Below are 23,070 nucleotides of genomic sequence, written 5' to 3'. Positions count from 1 at the left end.
AACAGAACTGGTTTGTATAGTGAAGATCACCTGGCTATTTCATCTCCCCTAGTTTATATAAATACTTAAATGTGAATTTTCCTATTATTCTTTCAACATTTGGGATGCCTAAAGTCAGTACCAATTTGGGTAATTATCTGCCAGGGATTCCAAAACTGAACTCATGGCAAAATATATTGACAAAAAATTAAAGGGGTTTTATTGGTATGTTCATCATTTGCTTAAAGGCTCCTGGCCTTTCCCAGAAAAAGAAAAACTACTTTGCCACATTTGATTTTAAAAACTTATTCTAGTAATTCTCCACACACAAGGCCTTAAGTGGTATAGAGAGGCTACTATGTACCTTCCCCTTATTATAGATAGATGCAGTTTGATTATTAACTAACAATCACACAGCAAAGGAGATTTTGGGAAGGCAATAATTGTACAATTTTCAGTAGATAAGAGGTTATTAACAGATACTGGGATGTACTTTTCATATCAGATCTTCCTATAGAAGTCATCAGAATGAGACCACAGATTATTTACAAAAGGAAACGCAATATAAAAAAAATATTAAAGAAAGCTACTCTTGTAGTAATGGTCATTATACTAAAAAAATGTGGTAGTTGTATCCAGTGTTGATTTACAAATTACCAGTAGAAACTATGTATTCCAGATAAAATTCAAAATGGAGAACCAAGGGAAGATTCAATTATAATACCCCTGGAGTAGTATTTATGTTGGTAAAACTGAAAAGACTTTAAAAATAGTCTTTCTCTCTCCATATATATAGTAATATATATATATATATATATATATATATATATATAAATATAAATATATATATATATATATATATATATATATATATATATATATATATATATATATATAGTATAAGTAAACAAGACACTATTAATGTCTTGGCTAAACATTGCACTGGTTGTATATGGTTCAAAGGCTTTTAATTTTTAATATCGGAGAAGATAAATAAGATAAAGAAGTTGGGAAGGTACCGGAGAGCCCTAATAGCATATAAGGAGTTATTATGACCATTGAGACTGAATGCCACAAACCCACAAGGTATAAATAAAAGCATAAATGTGAGTATGCCTTAACAAAGTCTTAACAAAGTATAAAATTGAGTTTCTTAGAATGATATGCTATACTAATCACATAACAATGGATATTAAGTTTTTTTTTAAATAAGAAAACATGCATGCAATCTTATTGGTGGAATTTTATCACATGATTTTGCTTTCAGGGAAAAACACATTTGGGATGTGTGTATACCAGGCTCTGATGAGTCCATTGTAATAGCATAGGCCAAAAGTGCTTAACTTGACTTTTTATTTACATACTTATTATTAAATAATTGTTTTCCAATGAGCAATGTTCTTGTGGAGTCATTTTCAATATCTTTTGATTTAGTTATATTTATTGTGACTTTTTGGTGCAATATGGTGCTTTTATATTTTTCTAATATAATATGCTGTGCAAGCGCATGTTGCAACACATACCAAAAATAAGGATTTACAATCAGTATATTGTCTACAATCATTTTTTAACATTTCTTGCTTGGTGAATAAATAAATCAGTCATACAAATCAACTTACATATAAAACAATTCTCACATATAAATATGCCTTTTTTGTTCATACCCATACCACTTATTTAAACATGTTTATACCCAAAATTCTCTTTTAAATTCTTCACTCTTTTATATGAAAGCAGAGGTCTGTATCTTAGGCAATTAGCAACTTTCTTCACAATTTAATACAAAAACAAAGGTATACACTCTATGCAATTAGATACTTGTCCATTACTGTATATTATATTCCAAGTATTTCTAAAATTTTCAACAGCTCTACTAGTTGTATTATATATATTGATCATGCAAAATACTGTATCACTTTTGACAATATTACAATGATCTTATGTGTACATTTTCTTTTTTTTCTTGTTTAAAGAAATGAAAGGACTAACACAATTTTCACAAACTTTATTTAATTTCCCATCCAAAATAAATCAAAATCATTCATCTTTCACTACTGCATTTTTTATACTTTCTTCTGAGGTATTCCTTATTATATGAATAAACTGGGTGAAGGGAATACTACTCACTGTATAACTGGGATGACAGCTATTATCTGGTATTATAAACCAACAGTTGATTAATATATACCAGTTGACAGCATCATTTACTCAGGCTATTATGTAAATAAATAACTACATTTAGAAATTTAATATTTCCTCACAATACATGATAATTAACACTTATAGGAGCATAACATTTCCATAATATTGCAGTCCATAAATGTATCCATTTATCCCTCTGTCCAATGCTGTTGAGTAGCCTCCAACTCCTACAGCCACCTGCAGAATGGATACCTCCACTACATACTAGGTAGTTAGGCAGGGAATATATGCCAATTACCAGGCCTATCTTCACCATCTCACACACATACTGTACACATGCCTATGGACAATTTAGAATTCCCAATCCATTTACTACATATCTCTGAGATATGGGAGGAAATTGGGGAAAAAAATACGCAAACATAAAGAGGACATGTAGACCACACAGAGAAGGCACTGTATTCACAAATCCAAGCAGACAACATCTTACTGTGCCATCCCAATACTGAACTCAATGAATTGCGTTGCCCTTGAGAATCATGATCATGCATTTGGAAAAAGTACATCACAAATATTTTTTATAACACAATATTATCTTTGTGCCTAGCATGCACAGAAATAAGACAGAGCCAGTGGTAGTCCCATAACAGTAAGTATATTGGCAGAAGACTCAAACATATCAGTCATTAAAACAAATTCACAAAAGTCTATGCATAGGTTAACAAACCTCTGATCTTTCTAAAATACATGATAAAAGTCCCTTATCCTGGCCACTACACTTTAGGCCCAAATGTCTCTTATTCTGGCCATAACTGGTATAAAAGCCATTAATATGTAATTCAGCCAAAAGCAATTGACCATGTACATTATGTTAATGTAACTTTAGTAGCAAGTCCTAAATATCTTTGATAATAACCATCCTTCAAAACAAAATGAAGATTTTTTTTTCTTTTTTTTTCATCACCATCAACTGAACATCAAGGCTCCTCATCTGGCCCAACAATCCTTACTTCTAAATGCCATTATAGCAGCCCACATGTACCAGGATGGAAGGAGCTCCTGCTCCAAGGAGGCCTACTTCTCGTGCATAGTCATAAAGTTTTGAATTACTGCATAAAGGTCCAGAACCATTAGAATAGAGGCCTAGATTATATTAAATATACATTGTTAACTGACCATGCATACAAAGCATTTTAAATTATTCTAATATATTACTCTGCCATAAAAGTAAAGAAAATGTATTCCATGAGCTAACAATGGTGTGACTTAAAATGTTGATCTCAGAGAAGTCAACATTTTGTGATTTGAAATGTAAAAGTGGCACCATAATATTTCCTACATGATCTCAACAATTTGATATTTAGCAAAATTCTCAGTTCTTCATCAAGCAGCAATAAGCCAAACAAAGTCTTCTAGAAAATAAATTATGATTTTCTACATGTTCTTGATGAGAACAGGTTTGTCAGCCAAAAAGAAGCACTCAAGCATTGAAAGAGCATGGTATGAATACGAGTAGAACACAGAGCGAAAGTCTATTATAGGCCTTATATAAACAGTATATAATTTTACAAGATCAGCATAAGGTGTCACAATATTTAAAAAAAATCTCATCATAAGTATCACTTTAGCATTAACTATGCCATTTTTAAATGATAAATTAGAACAAATATATATAGCTAAGCCCTTATACTCAGTGATCATGTTGAACTCATTATTGTCCTCAATAAACAGTTGAACTGGTCTATATGAGCCAAAATATGTTACCCTATTTTTTGAAAAAGTGATGTGCAAACCATGGTTTTGGAACCAACAAAACAACTCATTAATGTAAGAAATGAATAACAATTGATCATTTGAAGAAGCTAAAAATGCACTGAATTTAAGATCATCTCTGTATTTAGCCATGCAGTAGGGAGGATGAGTGGATAGAAAAGAACAACGTTAAAAAGTAAAGGACCAGACAGCTCCTTAAGGGATAACAGAGATTACATCTGGCCACTCAAAATAGTGACCACAGATTTAATGTGTTAACATTCATGAATTTTCCATAATTTAGAACATTCAGTATAATATGGGATGATATTTAATTTAATCGTTGAATTTATGATGGTAGTTTGTACTGTTTATAGCATAGCTAAATTAAATTATTAAATTGTTAAATTAAAGTACTGATAGTAAAGCTTTAGAAAGAGTAATATTCACCACCCCATCACTAATACCATTATCCAACACTTCAATAACGGGTTTATAAAACTGTACTAAGTTGGTAAACATTGACCCATTCTTCGTGAAGTCATGTTGCATTAGCACAATAGATATGTCTAACAGATGCAGCAAACAACTCTCAAAACACCTCCCCAAAAGTGAAGACAGGTACTAATAGTGCCAATAATGTCATATGATCCATCCCTATGTATAGGAAAAGCATTAGCCAGTCTTCAGTAGTCAGGAACAATACCATTCTTTAATGAAATATTAAATAACAGTGTTAACAGGATTGTCAAATATCCTGAAAAAAAACAGAGATAAAACATTCCAGAATTAAATTATAATCAACACCACTATTTTATTTGCCCATTGTAAAGCAGAAATAACCAAATCTTCAGTAAGTATTAGACATATCACAAATGTTTTATCAGGAATCTGACTTTCAGTAAGATGTACACAATCTGATGAAAATAACATAATAAAATAATCTTTTTTATGACAACAGTGATATCAACACCATCAAATAGAAGAGAACATTTAGCCAATATGGGAACAAGTCTATTACCTATATTCTTAACACTATCAACATAATTATAGGACTTTTTGGTATCAACATTCCAATTAGAGACTCAAATGGGTCTGGATCATGCAGGGTAAGTGGATGAGATGGGCCATCAATAAAAGTTGGTGTTATTAATAACCAGCAAGGAAGCCATCATACTTCATTTTTCTGTGGACTAACTTCCCCATCCATTGTGCTGACATCTCTCTTTGTGAGAGGAGTGGGTAATGGGACCATCACTTTGAGTGAGTACCCTTCTCCTGGCCAAAAGATAGTCGCCTCTGACTCTGTTCCCACTGCTTGCCAGCCAGCCCTCCACTGAGGTTCACTGGTTAATGTCCTAAACAATCCTTGCCCAGGTTCAGCACATTCCTCCTCCATATTCTTCTCTCAGCCACCCAAGCTGCTAATCAAATATGGGTCACCTGTGCTGGAGTAAGTTCTTTGTCCTTCTATGTCACCAGATAACAATGCAAAACCAAAAAATGTTGATATGGACTCAGCTATGCACTGAACTGCTGACAGAGTGGGACTAGATGAGGGATTATTCCTTGTCTTACAAACCAATGGATCCCAAATAATTCTGCATATTCTTGCAGATTATTCAATAAATACTGATGACATTTTGGGATAGTATACCACTAAGCAAATGGTACTTGATCACTTCCTATATTATTCTCACCTGTAAATTCAAACTAACATATGGTCACCTTCAATGTAAATGTCACTGTCCTTCAGCATTTCATGTATTAAATTAAAAGAAATTAAAAATGGGTGCCCATAACAACCATCTTCCCAATTTATCTGATTGTTTTACTGCAACATAATGCTCCAGCTGTGAATCAGTAAAGACTTGTCCCTCAACACACACAAATTGTCATAATGTAAACATTTACTAAAGTTAATTTCTCTAATTTGCCTCTCCCACATCTCCTTAAAATAATGCCAATGCTGAATGTAATAAAGGCACTCATTCTGACCTCAAGGAATAGTTCATTTTTAAATGTACATGCTCCATTCACTTGTTAATGGCACATCAATAACACATTGTTATTATGTACATTACTGGTTTATGTCGTGGGCTGGCTGTTTTACTGGGGATGACTTTGCAATTATCCGTCATGTTTAACAAGCCTTGACAGGATAGATCGGGGAGAATGTAAGGCTGCCAGTCCAATTGCATAAGTTTACCTTAAAGGTGACAAGGATATTGCTCTGATTGACATGTAGCCGAAGTTTGCTCCAGAGGTGAGTGAAATGTTGTGATAAAAATCTATCAAGCCAACATGTCTTATTTATTTGCTGATGAATGTTTATTTCCTTTAACTGGGTATTTGAGGTACCATTTATTATGTGAAGGACTAGGAAGTCAAACAGTTAGATCTTAGATTTTTCATGGCTCAAAAGGCTAAACACAGATCTCCACTGGTAAGTCTATAAGAGTATAAAGAGAGGGTTGTCAGCCTATGGTGATAAATAAGAATTTTAAGGAAATTGATCTTTTTAGATATAAATCTGAGTTGTATTACCTCATTCCCTCCAGTGCAACTCTTTTGAGTGTGTACCTTTAACTCCCAGTGGGTGTGGCTTGACCCTTTAAAAATGAAGTCATCACCTTACAGTTCAAACAAATATTTACATCTCTGGAACCATAAGTGTTACTAGAAAACTCTAAATGGCAAACTATTCTGGATAAATTAATCTTTACACTGGTGACATTCATTGAGTTTGGTGGCTTTAAACTGGATTTTGTAAGCCAAAAGAACGGCTGTGAACATTAATTTTGTAATGTATAAACATCTTATAATATCTCAGTAACCATTCAAGCAAGACGCATACTGCCAGCAGGATTTTCTTCATACAGCTGTGAGCTTTCATATGAGGCTATGTAGTTCTCTCTGTGTTATCTGAATGTTGAGATATTTACAGAAATATGAAAATTATTACAATATAAATAATCAGTATACAAATAATATTCAATATCTCTTTAGCTGCATTAGACAGAGGTCAAATATCAATGCAGTTGTGTTTGCCATTATGTATGCTTTAAGATGAAATCTTCTAATACCTTGTATGTATCATGGTTTGGGAATTATTAATGCAAATATGGACAAGCAATACTTGATGCCTAGAGGCATCCGTAGGATATAACTCAGAAATGCCTGGAGGCAACACCCAGCTGTAATGCGTTAAGATGAGTTATTATATTAAGACAAATACATGTCAAAAGGTGATATACATTCAATAATGGGTCTGATGAGATAAAAGAAAAGGGGATTACAATTTCTTTGGATTTAACTGAGATGCGTTTGGAAATTAGATGACAGACTACAGGCTTTCCGAACAATTGTCTAGATTTATTTATTTATTTATTTACAGACTCTTAACCGGGAGAGTCCATTGGGCTGAAATGAGCCCTTTTTCAATGGAGGCCCAGGGAGAAAAGCTCCATGTACACACATATAAGACAAAATTCAAAAGTCAACATGAATTAATACAGAATTAATACAAAATATTATAAAAACAGGATCATCAGAAGTTGGTACAAAATATTACACAATTCTAGTATATTACACAACTCTAACTTAAACAAAAATCAAATTGTGGATCTTTATAGTACATAATAATAATAGGTTCTGAACAAACTGAGATGTTATGTATTCTGTTTTGGGTGGATTACTAATGCCTACAATATGTAAGGCATAAAAGGAAGCAATTAATAGTCAGAGAGAAGTGAAGGAGGAAAAATATAGCTAGTGTTGGTGGAATTAAGGGTGAGAAAGGTTACGGGAAGTGGGGTAGTGGGGGTAGTTGGTAGAAGGTTAGGAGGGGAGAGAGCATGAGCATTCCAAAGTAGAAGAGGAATAGGGGTGAGCTTTGGCCAGCTAAGATCTAGCTGTATTCAACTGGATGTATAAGAGAATTTAAGTACCTTTTATCTGCACTTTTTTCAAATAACACAGTATTTTAATGGATTTGTTTGTGTTGCATTGAATACTAACTGAACTGGAAGTTTTGATTGGGTAGTTCGGATGTGGGGAGGAAGTGAGTTCCATTTACGTGTTGGAGAAAATGACAGTTAAAGTTCCCAGGAGTACGTAAGGGTTTGTACACTTCAAGGAGATTCTGATTTTTGGACCTAAGGGATCGATCAGAGAGATGCATGGTAAGGATGGAGGAGAGGGAGGGGCATTGGGATGTCTTAAAGATAAGTTTTTGAGCAGTAGAGAGCTGAATGTAAAGAAGATAGTTGGGGAACTCCAGCCAGTTCAGAGAGTGTAAGGCGATGCAATGGTGGGAAAAGGAGGATTTGGAGCTGGTGGCAAACTTGGAAATTTTATTGTAACAGGATGCCAATTTAGTCAAAAAAATACATGTGAAATTATGGGAAGTGAAAAAGAGGTAACAATCACCCTATTAGTCTTAATACTTTAATGCAGTTAATATAACAGTGTACAATGTAGTTTTAATTTTTGGAATATTTTCTGCTTAAAACCTGAGCTTTGGCCAGCTAAGATCTAGCTGTATTCAACTGGACGTATAAGAGAATGTAAGTACCTTTTATCTGCACTTTTTTCATATTATACAGCATTTTAAATTATTTATTTGTGTTGCATTGAATATTAACTGAACTGGAAGGTTTGACTCTGTTTTTCAGTTAGTGTTTGCTAGATTTTATTGCCTGTTAGAATCCTGCATAGACAGTAATTGCAGTTGGGGGTAGTCTCATTCATTGATATCCTGTTAATGCCTATTTAAGTGGTACATTTTGGACCATTTTCTCCTTAAAACCTGAGCTTTGGCTGGCTAAGATCTAGCTGTATTCAACTGGACGTATAAGAGAATTTAAGTACCTTTTATCTGCACTTTTTTCAAATAAGACAGTATTTTAATTGATTTATTTGTGTTGCATTGAATATTAACTGAACTGGAAGTTTTGATTCTGTTTTTCAGTTAGTGTTTGCTAAATTGTATTGCCTGTTAGAATCTTGCATAGACAGTAATTGCAGTGGGGGGAAGTCTCATTCATTGATATCCTGTTAATGCCTATTTAAGTGGCAGATTTTGGAATATTTTTTGCTTAAAACCTGTGCTTTGGCCGGCTAAGATCTAGCTGTATTCAACTGGACGTATAAGAGAATTTAAGTACCTTTTATCTGCACTTTTTTCGAATAATACAGCATTTTAATTGATTTATTTGTGTTACATTGAATAGTAACTGAAATTGAAGTTATAACTCTATTTTTTCAGTTAGTATTTCCTAGATTTTATTGCCTGTTAGAATCCTGCATAGACAGTAATTGGAGTTGGGGGTAGTCTCATTCATTGATATCCTGTTAATGCCTATTTAAGTGGTACATTTTGGAACATTTTCTCCTTAAAACCTGAGCTTTGGCCGGCTAAGATCTAGCTGTATTCAACTGGACGTATAAGAGAATTTAAGTACCTTTTATCTGCACTTTTTTCAAATAACACAGTATTTTAATTGATTTATTTGTGTTGCATTGAATATTAACTGAACTGGAAGTTTTGATTCTGTTTTTCAGTTAGTGTTTGCTAAATTGTATTGCCTGTTAGAATCTTGCATAGACAGTAATTGCAGTGGGGGGAAGTCTCATTCATTGATATCCTGTTAATGCCTATTTAAGTGGTAGATTTTGGAATATTTTTTGCTTAAAACCTGTGCTTTGGCCGGCTAAGATCTAACTGTATTCAACTGGACGTATAAGAGAATTTAAGTACCTTTTATCTGCACTTTTTTCAAATAATACAGCATTTTAATTGATTTATTTGTGTTACATTGAATAGTAACTGAAATTGAAGTTATAACTCTGTTTTTTCAGTTAGTGTTTCCTAGATTTTATTGCCTGTTAGAATCCTGCATAGACAGTAATTGGAGTCGGGGGTAGTCTCATTCATTGATATCCTGTTAATGCCTATTTAAGTGGAACATTTTGGAATATTTTCTGCTTAAAACCTGAGCTTTAACCATATAAGATCTACTGCTATTCAACTGGCCTTATAAGAGAATTTAAGTACCTTCTATCTGCACTTTTTTCAAATAATACATCATTTTAATTGATTTATTTGTATTGCATTGAATATTAACTGAACTGGATGTTTTGGCTCTCTTTTTTTCAGTTAATGTTTGCTAGATTTTATTGCCTGTTAGACTCCTGCATAGACAGTAATTGCAGTTGGGGGTAGTCGCATTCATTGATATCCTGTTAATGCCTATGTAAGTGGTAGATTTTGGAATATTTTTTGCTTAAAACCTAAGCTTTGGCTGGCTAAGATATAGCTGTCTTCTACTGGACGTATAAGAGAATTTAAGTACCTTTTATCTGCACTTTTTTCAAATAACAGTATTTTAATTGATTTATTTGTGTTGCATTGAATATTAACTGAACTGGAAGTTTTGATTCTGTTTTTCAGTTAGTGTTTGCTAAATTGTATTGCCTGTTAGAATCTTGCATAGACAGTAATTGCAATGGGGGGTAGTCTCATTCATTGATATCCTGTTAATGCCTATTGAAGTGGTACATTTTGGAATATATTCTGCTTAAAACCTGAGCTTTTGCCGGCTAAGATCTAGCTGTATTCAACTGGATGTATAAGATAATTTAAGTACCTTTTATCTGCACTTTTTTTTCAAATAATACAGCATTTTAATTGATTTATTTGTGTTGCATTGAATGTTAACTGAACTGGAAGTTTTGAATCTGTTTTTTTCAGTTAGTGTTTGCTAGATTTTATTGCCTGTTAGAATCCTGCATAGACAGTAACTGCAGCCGGAGGTAGTCTCATTCATTGATATCCTGTTAATGCCTATTTAAGTGGTGCATTTTGGAACATTTTCTCCTTAAAACCTGAGCTTTGGCTGGCTAAGATCTAGCTGTATTCAACTGGATGTATAAGAGAATTTAAGTACCTTTTATCTGCACTTTTTTCAAATAATACAGCATTTTAATTGATTTATTTGTGTTGCATTGAATATTAACTGAACTGGAAGTTTTGACTCTCCTTTTTCAGTTAGTGTTTGCTAGATTTTATTGCCTGTTAGAATCCTGCATAGACAGTAATTGCAGTGGGGGTAGTCTCATTCATTGATATCCTGTTAATGCCTATTTAAGTGGTACATTTTGGAATATTTTCTGCTTAAAATCTGAGCTTCGGCCGGCTAAAATCTAGCTGTATTCAACTGCACGTATAAGAGAATTTAAGTACATTTTATCTGCACTTTTTTCAAATAATACAACATTTTAATTGATTTATTTGTGTTGCATTGAATATTACCTGAACTGGAAGTTTTGACTCTGTTTTTCTTTCAGTTAGTGTTTGCTAGAATTTATTGCCTGTTAGAATCCTGCATAGACAGTAATTGCAGTGGGGTAGTCTCATTCATTGATATCCTGTTAATGCCTATTTAAGTGGTAGATTTTGGAATATTTTCTGCTAAAACCCTAAGCTTTGGCCGGCTAAGATATAGCTGTATTCTACTGGACGTATAAGAGAATTTAAGTACCTTTTATCTGCACTTTTTTCAAATAATACAGCATTTTAATTGATTTATTTGTGTTGCATTGAATATTAACTGAACTGGAAGTCTTGACTCTGTTTCTTTCAGTTAGTGTTTGCTAGATTTTATTGCCTGTTAGAATCCTGCATAGACAGTAATTGCAGTGGGGGGAGTCTCATTCATTGATATCCTGTTAATGCCTATTTAAGTGGTAGATTTTGGAATATTTTCTGCTTAAAACCTGAGCTTTGGCTGGCTAAGATCTAGCTGTATTCAACTGGATGTATAACAGAATTTAAGTACCGTTTATCTGCACTTTTTTCAAATAATACTGCATTTTAATTGATTTATTTGTGTTGCATTGAATATTAACTGAACTGGAAGTTTTAACTCTGTTTTTTCAGTTAGTGTTTGCTAGATTTTATTGCCTGTTAGAATCCTGCATAGACAGTAATTGCAGTCGGGGGTAGTCTCATTCATTGATATCCTGTTAATGCCTATTTAAGTGGTACATTTTGGAATATTTTCTGCTTAAAACCTGAGCTTTGGCCGGCTAAGATCTAGCTGTATTCAATGGATGTATAAGAGAATTTTAGTACCTTTTATCTGCACTTTTTCAAATAACACAGCATCTTAATTGATTTATTTGTGTTGCATTGAATATTAACTGAACTGGAAGTTTTGACTCTGTTTTTTGAGTTAGTGTTTGCTAGATTTTATTGCCTATTAGAATCCTGCATAGACAGTAATTGCAGTTGGGGGTGGTCTCATTCATTGATATCCTGTTAATGCATATTTAAGTGGTACATTTTGGAATATTTTCTGCTTAAAACCTGAGCTTTTGCCGGCTAAGATCGAGCTGTATTCAACTGGATGTATAAAAGCATTTAAGTACCTTTTATCTGCACTTTTTTCAAATAATACTGCATTTTAATTGATTTATTTGTGTTGCATTGAATATTAACTGAACTGGAAGTTTTAACTCTGTTTTTTCAGTTAGTGTTTGCTATATTTTATCACCTGTTAGAATCCTGCATAGACAGTAATTGCAGTCGGGGGTAGTCTCATTCATTGATATCCTGTTAATGCCTATTTAAGTGGTACATTTTGGAATATTTTCTGCTTAAAATCTGAGCTTCGGCCGGCTAAGATCTAGCTGTATTCAACTGGACGTATAAGAGAATTTAAGTATTTTATCTGCACTTTTTTCAAATAATACATCATTTTAATTGATTTATTTGTGTTGCATTGAATATTAACTGAACTGGAAGTTTTGACTCTGTTTTTTCAGTGAGTGATTGCTGTATTTTATCGCCTGTTAGAATCCTGCATAGACAGTAATTGCAGTGGGGTAGTCTCATTCATTGATATCCTGTTAATGCCTATTTAAGTGGTAGATTTTGGAATATTTTCTGCTTAAAACCTGAGCTTTGGCTGGCTAAGATCTAGCTGTATTCAACTGGACATATAAGAGAATTTAAGTACCTTTTATCTGCACTTTTTTCAAATAATACAGCATTTTAATTGATTTATTTGTGTTGCATTGAATATTAACTGAACTGGAAGTTTTGACTCTGTTTTTTCAGTTAGTGTTTGCTAGATTTTATTGCCTGTTAGAATCCTGCATAGACAGTAATTGCAGTCGGGGTAGTCTCATTCATTGATATCCTGTTAATGCCTATTTAAGTGGTACATTTTGGAATATTTTCTGCTTAAAACCTGAGCTTTGGCTGGCTAAGATCTAGCTGTATTCAACTGGACATATAAGAGAATTTAAGTACCTTTTATCTGCACTTTTTCAAATAACACAGCATCTTAATTGATTTATTTGTGTTGCATTGAATATTAACTGAACTGGAAGTTTTGACTCTGTTTTTTGAGTTAGTGTTTGCTAGATTTTATTGCCTATTAGAATCCTGCATAGACAGTAATTGCAGTTGGGGGTGGTCTCATTCATTGATATCCTGTTAATGCATATTTAAGTGGTACATTTTGGAATATTTTCTGCTTAAAACCTGAGCTTTTGCCGGCTAAGATCGAGCTGTATTCAACTGGATGTATAAAAGCATTTAAGTACCTTTTATCTGCACTTTTTTCAAATAACACAGCATTTCAATTAATTTATATGTGTTGCATTGAATATTAACTGAACTGGAAGTTTTCACTCTTTTTTTTAGTTAGTGTTTACTAGATTTTATTGCCTGTTAGAATCCTGCATAGACAGTAATAGCAGTGGGGTAGTCTCATTCATTGATATCCTGTTAATGCCTATTTAAGTGGTAGATTTTGGAATATTTTCTGCTTAAAACCTGAGCTTTGGCTGGCTAAGATCTAGCTGTATTCAACTGGATGTATAAGAGAATTTAAGTACCTTTTATCTGCACTTTTTCAAATAATACAGCATTTTAATTGATTTATTTGTGTTGCATTGAATATTAACTGAACTGGAAGTTTTGACTCTGTTTTTTCAGTTAGTGTTTGCTAGATTTTATTGCCTGTTAGAATCCTGCATAGACAGTAATTGCAGTGGGGTAGTCTCATTCATTGATATCCTGTTAATGCCTATTTAAGTGGTAGATTTTGGAATATTTTCTGCTTAAAACCTGAGCTTTGGCTGGCTAAGATCTAGCTGTATTCAACTGGACGTATAAGAGAATTTAAGTACCTTTTATCTGCACTTTTTTCAAATAATACAGCATTTTAATTGATTTATTTGTGTTGCATTGAATATTAACTGAACTGGAAGTTTTGACTCTGTTTTTTCAGTTAGTGTTTGCTAGATTTTATTGCCTGTTAGAATCCTGCATAGACAGTAATTGCAGTGGGGGGTAGTCTCATTCATTGATATCCTGTTAATGCCTATTTAAGTGGTAGATTTTGGAATATTTTCTGCTTAAAACCTGAGCTTTGGCTGGCTAAGATCTAGCTGTATTCAACTGGATGTATAACAGAATTTAAGTACCTTTTATCTGCATTTTTTCAAATAATACAGCATTTTAATTGATTTATTTGTGTTGCATTGAATATTAACTGAACTGGAAGTTTTGACTCTTTTTTTCAGTTAGTGTTTGCTAGATTTTATTGCCTGTTAGAATCCTGCATAGACAGTAATTGCAGTTGGGGGTAGTCTCATTCATTGATATCCTGTTAATGCCTATTTAAGTGGTACATTTTGGAATATTTTCTGCTTAAAACCTGAGCTTTGGCTGGCTAAGATCTAGCTGTATTCAACTGGATGTATAAGAGAATTTAAGTACCTTTTATCTGCACTTTTTTAAATAATACAGCATTTTAATTGATTTATTTGTGTTGCATTGAATATTAACTGAACTGGAAGTTTTGACTCTGTTTTTTCAGTTAGTGTTTGCTAGATTTTATTGCCTGTTAGAATCCTGCATAGACAGTAATTGCAGTCAGGGGTAGTCTCATTCATTGATATCCTGTTAATGCCTATTTAAGTGGTACATTTTGGAATATTTTCTGCTTAAAACCTGAGCTTTGGCTGGCTAAGATCTAGCTGTATTCAACTGGATGTATAAGAGAATTTAAGTACCTTTTATCTGCACTTTTTTCAAATAATACAGCATTTTAATTGATTTATTTGTGTTGCATTGAATATTAACTGAACTGGAAGTTTTGACTCTCCTTTTTCAGTTAGTGTTTGCTAGATTTTATTGCCTGTTAGAATCCTGCATAGACAGTAATTGCAGTGGGGGGTAGTCTCATTCATTGATATCCTGTTAATGCCTATTTAAGTGGTAGATTTTGGAATATTTTCTGCTTAAAACCTGAGCTTTGGCTGGCTAAGATCTAGCTGTATTCAACTGGATGTATAACAGAATTTAAGTACCTTTTATCTGCACTTTTTTCAAATAATACAGCATTTTAATTGATTTATTTGTGTTGCATTGAATATTAACTGAACTGGAAGTTTTAACTCTGTTTTTTCAGTTAGTGTTTGCTATATTTTATCGCCTGTTAGAATCCTGCATAGACAGTAATTGCAGTGGGGGTAGTCTCATTCATTGATATCCTGTTAATGCCTATTTAAGTGGTAGATTTTGGAATATTTTCTGCTTAAAACCTGAGCTTTGGCTGGCTAAGATCTAGCTGTATTCAACTGGATGTATAAGAGAATTTAAGTACCTTTTATCTGCACTTTTTTCAAATAATACAGCATTTTAATTGATTTATTTGTGTTGCATTGAATATTAACTGAACTGGAAGTTTTGACTCTGTTTTTCAGTTAGTGTTTGCTAGATTTTATTGCCTGTTAGAATCCTGCATAGACAGTAATTGCAGTTGGGGGTAGTCTCATTCATTGATATCCTGTTAATGCCTATTTAAGTGGTACATTTTGGAATATTTTCTGCTTAAAACCTGAGCTTTGGCTGGCTAAGATCTAGCTGTATTCAACTGGATGTATAAGAGAATTTAAGTACCTTTTATCTGCACTTTTTTCAAATAATACAGCATTTTAATTGATTTATTTGTGTTGCATTGAATATTAACTGAACTGGAAGTTTTGACTCTGTTTTTCAGTTAGTGTTTGCTAGATTTTATTGCCTGTTAGAATCCTGCATAGACAGTAATTGCAGTGGGGGGTAGTCTCATTCATTGATATCCTGTTAATGCCTATTTAAGTGGTAGATTTTGGAATATTTTCTGCTTAAAACCTGAGCTTTGGCTGGCTAAGATCTAGCTGTATTCAACTGGACATATAACAGAATTTAAGTACCGTTTATCTGCACTTTTTTAAATAATACAGCATTTTAATTGATTTATTTGTGTTGCATTGAATATTAACTGAACTGGAAGTTTTGACTCTTTTTTTCAGTTAGTGTTTGCTAGATTTTATCGCCTGTTAGAATCCTGCATAGACAGTAATTGCAGTTGGGGGTAGTCTCATTCATTGATATCCTGTTAATGCCTATTTAAGTGGTACATTTTGGAATATTTTCTGCTTAAAACCTGAGCTTTGGCCGGCTAAGATCTAGCTGTATTCAACTGGATGTATAAGAGAATTTAAGTACCTTTTATCTGCATTTTTTCAAATAATACAGCATTTTAATTGATTTATTTGTGTTGCATTGAATATTAACTGAACTGGAAGTTTTGACTGTTTTTTTCAGTTAGTGTTTGCTAGAATTTATTGCCTGTTAGAATCCTGCATAGACAGTAATTGCAGTGGGGTAGTCTCATTCATTGATATCCTGTTAATGCCTATTTAAGTGGTACATTTTGGAATATTTTCTGCTTAAAACCTGAGCTTTGGCCGGCTAAGATCTAGCTGTATTCAACTGGATGTATAAGAGAATTTAAGTACCTTTTATCTGCACTTTTTTAAATAATACAGCATTTTAATTGATTTATTTGTGTTGCATTGAATATTAACTGAACTGGAAGTTTTGACTCTGTTTTTTCAGTTAGTGTTTGCTAGATTTTATTGCCTGTTAGAATCCTGCATAGACAGTAATTGCAGTTGGGGTAGTCTCATTCATTGATATCCTGTTAATGCCTATTTAAGTGGTACATTTTGGAATATTTTCTGCTTAAAACCTGAGCTTTGGCCGGCTAAGATCTAGCTGTATTCAACTGGATGTATAAGAGAATTTAAGTACCTTTTATCTGCACTTTTTTAAATAATACAGCATTTTAATTGATTTATTTGTGTTGCATTGAATATTAACTGAACTGGAAGTTTTGACTCTGTTTTTTCAGTTAGTGTTTGCTAGATTTTATTGCCTGTTAGAATCCTGCATAGACAGTAATTGCAGTGGGGGGTAGTCTCATTCATTGATATCCTGTTAATGCCTATTTAAGTGGTAGATTTTGGAATATTTTCTGCTTAAAACCTGAGCTTTGGCTGGCTAAGATCTAGCTGTATTCAACTGGACATATAAGAGAATTTAAGTACCTTTTATCTGCACTTTTTTCAAATAATACAGCATTTTAATTGATTTATTTGTGTTGCATTGAATATTAACTGAACTGGAAGTTTTAACTCTGTTTTTTCAGTTAGTGTTTGCTATATTTTATCGCCTGTTAGAATCCTGCATAGACAGTAATTGCAGTGGGGGTAGTCTCATTCATTGATATCCTGTTAATGCCTATTTAAGTGGTAGATTTTGGAATATTTTCTGCTTAAAACCTGAGCTTTGGCTGGCTAAGATCTAGCTGTATTCAACTGGATGTATAAGAGAATTTAAGTACCTTTTATCTACATTTTTTCAAATAATACAGTATTTTAATTGATTTATTTGTGTTGCATTGAATATTACCTGAACTGGAAGTTTTGACTCTGTTTTTCTTTCAGTTAGTGTTTGCTAGAATTTATTGCCTGTTAGAATCCTGCATAGACAGTAATTGCAGTGGGGTAGTCTCATTCATTGATATCCTGTTAATGCCTATTTAAGTGGTAGATTTTGGAATATTTTCTGCTTAAAACCTGAGCTTTGGCTGGCTAAGATCTAGCTGTATTCAACTGGATGTATAAGAGAATTTTAGTACCTTTTATCTGCACTTTTTCAAATAATACAGCATTTTAATTGATTTATTTGTGTTGCATTGAATATTAACTGAACTGGAAGTTTTGACTCTGTTTTTTCAGTTAGTGTTTGTTAGATTTTATTACCTGTTAGAATCCTGCATAGACAGTAATTGCAGTTGGGGGTAGTCTCATTCATTGATATCCTGTTAATGCCTATTTAAGTGGTACATTTTGGAATATTTTCTGCTTAAAACCTGAGCTTTGGCCGGCTAAGATCTAGCTGTATTCAACTGGACATATAAGAGAATTTAAGTACCTTTTATCTGCACTTTTTTCAAATAACACAGTATTTTAATTGATTTATTTGTGTTGCATTGAATATTAACTGAACTGGAACTTTTGATTCTGTTTTTCAGTTAGTGTTTGCTAAATTGTATTGCCTGTTAGAATCTTGCATAGACAGTAATTGCAGTGGGGGGTAGTCTCATTCATTGATATCCTGTTAATGCCTATTTAAGTGGTAGATTTTGGAATATTTTTTGCTTAAAACGTAAGCTTTGGCCGGCTAAGATATAGCTGTCTTCTACTGGACGTATAATAGAATTTAAGTACCTTTTATCTGCACTTTTTTAAATAATACAGCATTTTAATGGATTTATTTGTGTTGCATTGAATACTAACTGAACTGGAAGTTTTGTCTCTGTTTTTTCAGTTAGTGTTTGCTATATTTTATCGCCTGTTAGAATCCTGCATAGACAGTAATTGCAGTCAGGGGTAGTCTCATTCATTGATATCCTGTTAATGCCTATTTAAGTGGTACATTTTGGAATATTTTCTGCTTAAAACCTGAACTTTCGCCGGCTAAGAACTAGCTGTATTCAACTGGATGTATAAGAGAATTTAAGTACCTTTTATCTGCACTTTTTTCAAATAATACAGCTTTTTAATTGATTTATTTGTGTTGCATTGAATATTAACTGAACTGGAAATTTTGATTCTGCTTTTTCAGCTAGTGTTTGCTAGATTGTATTGCCTGTTAGACTCCTGCATAGACAGTAATTGCAGTGGGGGTAGTCTCATTCATTGATATGCTGTTAATGCCTATTTAAGTGGTAGATTTTGGAATATTTTCTGCTTAAAACCTGAGCTTTGGCTGGCTAAGATCTAGCTGTATTCAACTGGACGTATAAGAGAATTTAAGTACCTTTATCTGCACTTTTTTTCAAATAATACAGCATTTTAATTGATTTATTTGTGTTGCATTGAATATTAACTGAACTGGAAGTTTTGACTCTTTTTTTCAGTTAGTGTTTGCTAGATTTTATTGCCTGTTAGAATCCTGCATAGACAGTAATTGCAGTTGGGGGTAGTCTCATTCATTGATATCCTGTTAATGCCTATTTAAGTGGTACATTTTGGAATATTTTCTGCTTAAAACCTGAGCTTTGGCTGGCTAAGATCTAGCTGTATTCAACAGGACGTATAAGAGAATTTAAGTACCTTTTATCTGCTCTTTCTTCAAATAATACAGCATTTTAATTGATTTATTTGTCTTGCATTGAATATTAACTGAACTGGAAGTTTTGACTCTGTTTTTCAGTTAGTGTTTGCTAGATTGTATTGCCTGTTAGACTCCTGCATAGACAGTAATTGCAGTCAGGGGTAGTCTCATTCATTGATAGCCTGTTAATGCCTATTTAAGTGGTACATTTTGGAATATTTTCTGCTTAAAACCTGAGCTTTGGCTGCGTAAGATCTAGCTGTATTCAAGTGGACATATCACAGAATTTAAGTACCTTTTATCTGCACTTTTTCAAATACTACAGCATTTTAATTGATTTATTTGTGTTGCATAGAATATTAACTGAACTGGAAGTTTTGACTCTGTTTTTTCAGTTAGTGTTTGCTAGATTTTATTGCCTGTTAGAATCCTGCATAGACAGTAATTGCAGTTGGGGGTAGTCTCATTCATTGATATCCTGTTAATGCCTATTTAAGTGGTACATTTTGGAATATTTTCTGCTTAAAACCTGAGCTTTGGCTGGCTAAGATCTAGCTGTATTCAACTGGATGTATAAGAGAATTTAAGTACCTTTTATCTGCACTTTTTTCAAATAATACAGCTTTTTAGATGAGTTATTTGTGTTGCATTGAATATTAACTGAACTGGAAGTCTTGACTCTGTTTCTTTCAGTTAGTGTTTGCTAGATTTTATTGCCTGTTAGAATCCTGCATAGACAGTAATTGCAGTGGGGGGGTAGTCTCATTCATTGATATCCTGTTAATGCCTATTTAAGTGGTAGATTTTGGAATATTTTCTGCTTAAAACCTGAGCTTTGGCTGGCTAAGATCTAGCTGTATTCAACTGGACGTATAACAGAATTTAAGTACCGTTTATCTGCACTTTTTTCAAATAATACTGCATTTTAATTGATTTATTTGTGTTGCATTGAATATTAACTGAACTGGAAGTTTTAACTCTGTTTTTCAGTTAGTGTTTGCTAGATTTTATTGCCTGTTAGAATCCTGCATAGACAGTAATTGCAGTGGGGGTAGTCTCATTCATTGATATCCTGTTAATGCCTATTTAAGTGGTACATTTTGGAATATTTTCTGCTTAAAACCTGAGCTTTGCCTGCTAAGAACTCGCTGTATTCAGCTGGATGTATAAGAGACTTTAAATACCTTTTATGGTCACATTTTTCAAATAATACAGCATTTTAATTGATTTATTTGTGTTGCATTGAATTTTAACTGAACTGGAAGTTTTGTCTCTGTTTTTCAATTAGTGTTTGCTATATTTTATCACCTGTTAGAATCCTGGATAGACAGTAATTGCAGTCGGGGTAGTCTCATTCATTGATATTCTGTTAATGCCTATTTAAGTGGTAGATTTTGGAATATTTTCTGCTTAAAACCTAAGCTTTGGCTGGCTAAGATATAGCTGTATTCTACTGGATGAATAACAGAATTTAAGTACCTTTTATCTGCACCTTTTTAAATAATACAGCATTTTATTGGATTTATTTGTGTTGCATTGAATATTAACTGAACTGGAAGTTTTGACTCTGTTTTTTCAGTTAGTGTTTGCTAGATTTTATTGCCTGTTAGAATCCTGCATAGACAGTAATTGCAGTGGGGGTAGTCTCATTCATTGATATCCTGTTAATGCCTATTTAAGTGGTAGATTTTGGAATATTTTCTGCTTAAAACCTGAGCTTTGGCTGGCTAAGATCTAGCTGTATTCAACTGGATGTATAACAGAATTTAAGTACCTTTTATCTGCACTTTTTTAAATAATACAGCATTTTAATTGATTTATTTGTGTTGCACTGAATATTAACTGAACTGTAAGTTTTGATTCTGTTTTTCAGTTGTTTGCTAAACAGTATTGCCTGTTAGAATCCTGCATAGACAGTAATTGCAGTGGGGGTAGTCTCATTCATTGATATCCTGTTAATGCCTATTTAAGTGGTAGATTTTGGAATATTTTCTGCTTAAAACCTGAGCTTTGGCTGGCTAAGATCTAGCTGTATTCAACTGGATGTATAAGAGAATTTAAGTACCTTTTATGTGCACTTTTTCAAATAATACAGCATTTTAATTGATTTATTTGTGTTGCATTGAATATTAACTGAACTGGAAGTTTTGACTCTGTTTTTTCAGTTAGTGTTTGCTAGATTTTATTGCCTGTTAGAATCCTGCATAGACAGTAATTGCAGTGGGGGTAGTCTCATTCATTGATATCCTGTTAATGCCTATTTAAGTGGTACATTTTGGAATATTTTCTGCTTAAAACCTGAGCTTTGGCCGGCTAAGATCTAGCTGTATTCAACTGGATGTATAAGAGAATTTAAGTACCTTTTATCTGCACTTTTTTAAATAATACAGCATTTTAATTGATTTATTTGTGTTGCATTGAATATTAACTGAACTGGAAGTTTTGACTCTGTTTTTTCAGTTAGTGTTTGCTAGATTTTATTGCCTGTTAGAATCCTGCATAGACAGTAATTGCAGTGGGGGGTAGTCTCATTCATTGATATCCTGTTAATGCCTATTTAAGTGGTAGATTTTGGAATATTTTCTGCTTAAAACCTGAGCTTTGGCTGGCTAAGATCTAGCTGTATTCAACTGGATGTATAACAGAATTTAAGTACCTTTTATCTGCACTTTTTTAAATAATACAGCATTTTAATTGATTTATTTGTGTTGCATTGAATATTAACTGAACTGGAAGTTTTGACTCTGTTTTTCAGTTAGTGTTTGCTAGATTTTATCGCCTGTTAGAATCCTGCATAGACAGTAACTGCAGTGGGGGGGTCTCATTCATTGATATCCTGTTAATGCCTATTTAAGTGGTACATTTTGGTATATTTTCTGCTTAAAACCTGAGCTTTGGCTGGCTAAGATCTAGCTGTATTCAACTGGATGTATAAGAGAATTTAAGTACCTTTTATCTGCACTTTTTTCAAATAATACAACATTTTAATTGATTTATTTGTGTTGCATTGAATATTACCTGAACTGGAAGTTTTGACTCTGTTTTTCTTTCAGTTAGTGTTTGCTAGAATTTATTGCCTGTTAGAATCCTGCATAGACAGTAATTGCAGTGGGGTAGTCTCATTCATTGATATCCTGTTAATGCCTATTTAAGTGGTAGATTTTGGAATATTTTTTGCTTAAAACGTAAGCTTTGGCCGGCTAAGATATAGCTGTCTTCTACTGGACGTATAACAGAATTTAAGTACCTTTTATCTGCACTTTTTTAAATAATACAGCATTTTAATGGATTTATTTGTGTTGCATTGAATACTAACTGAACTGGAAGTTTTGTCTCTGTTTTTTCAGTTAGTGTTTGCTATATTTTATCGCCTGTTAGAATCCTGCATAGACAGTAATTGCAGTTGGGGTAGTCTCATTCATTGATATCCTGTTAATGCCTATTTAAGTGGTACATTTTGGAATATTTTCTGCTTAAAACCTGAGCTTTGGCCGGCTAAGATCTAGCTGTATTCAACTGGACGTATAAGAGAATTTAAGTATTTTATCTGCACTTTTTTCAAATAATACAGCATTTTAATTGATTTATTTGTGTTGCATTGAATATTAACTGAACTGGAAGTTTTGACTCTGTTTTGTTCAGTTAGTGATTGCTAGATTTTATTGCCT

The 23,070-nt window shown here is 33.1% G+C and overlaps 1 protein-coding gene across 1 annotated transcript in view; it reads right to left on the bottom strand.

Moving 5' to 3' along the window:
- Positions 1-23,070, bottom strand: part of GNG8 (G protein subunit gamma 8) — a 404,783-nt gene that overhangs the window by 261,229 nt on the left and 120,484 nt on the right. The window lies entirely within an intron of this gene.

Source organism: Protopterus annectens, chromosome 1.part0, assembly GCF_019279795.1.
Source record: "Protopterus annectens isolate FY-2018-M chromosome 1.part0, PAN1.0, whole genome shotgun sequence".
NCBI classification, from domain to species: Eukaryota; Metazoa; Chordata; order Ceratodontiformes; family Protopteridae; genus Protopterus; species Protopterus annectens.
Note: the sequence above shows the minus strand (reverse complement) of the source record. Positions and strands in the feature narration are given on the sequence as shown.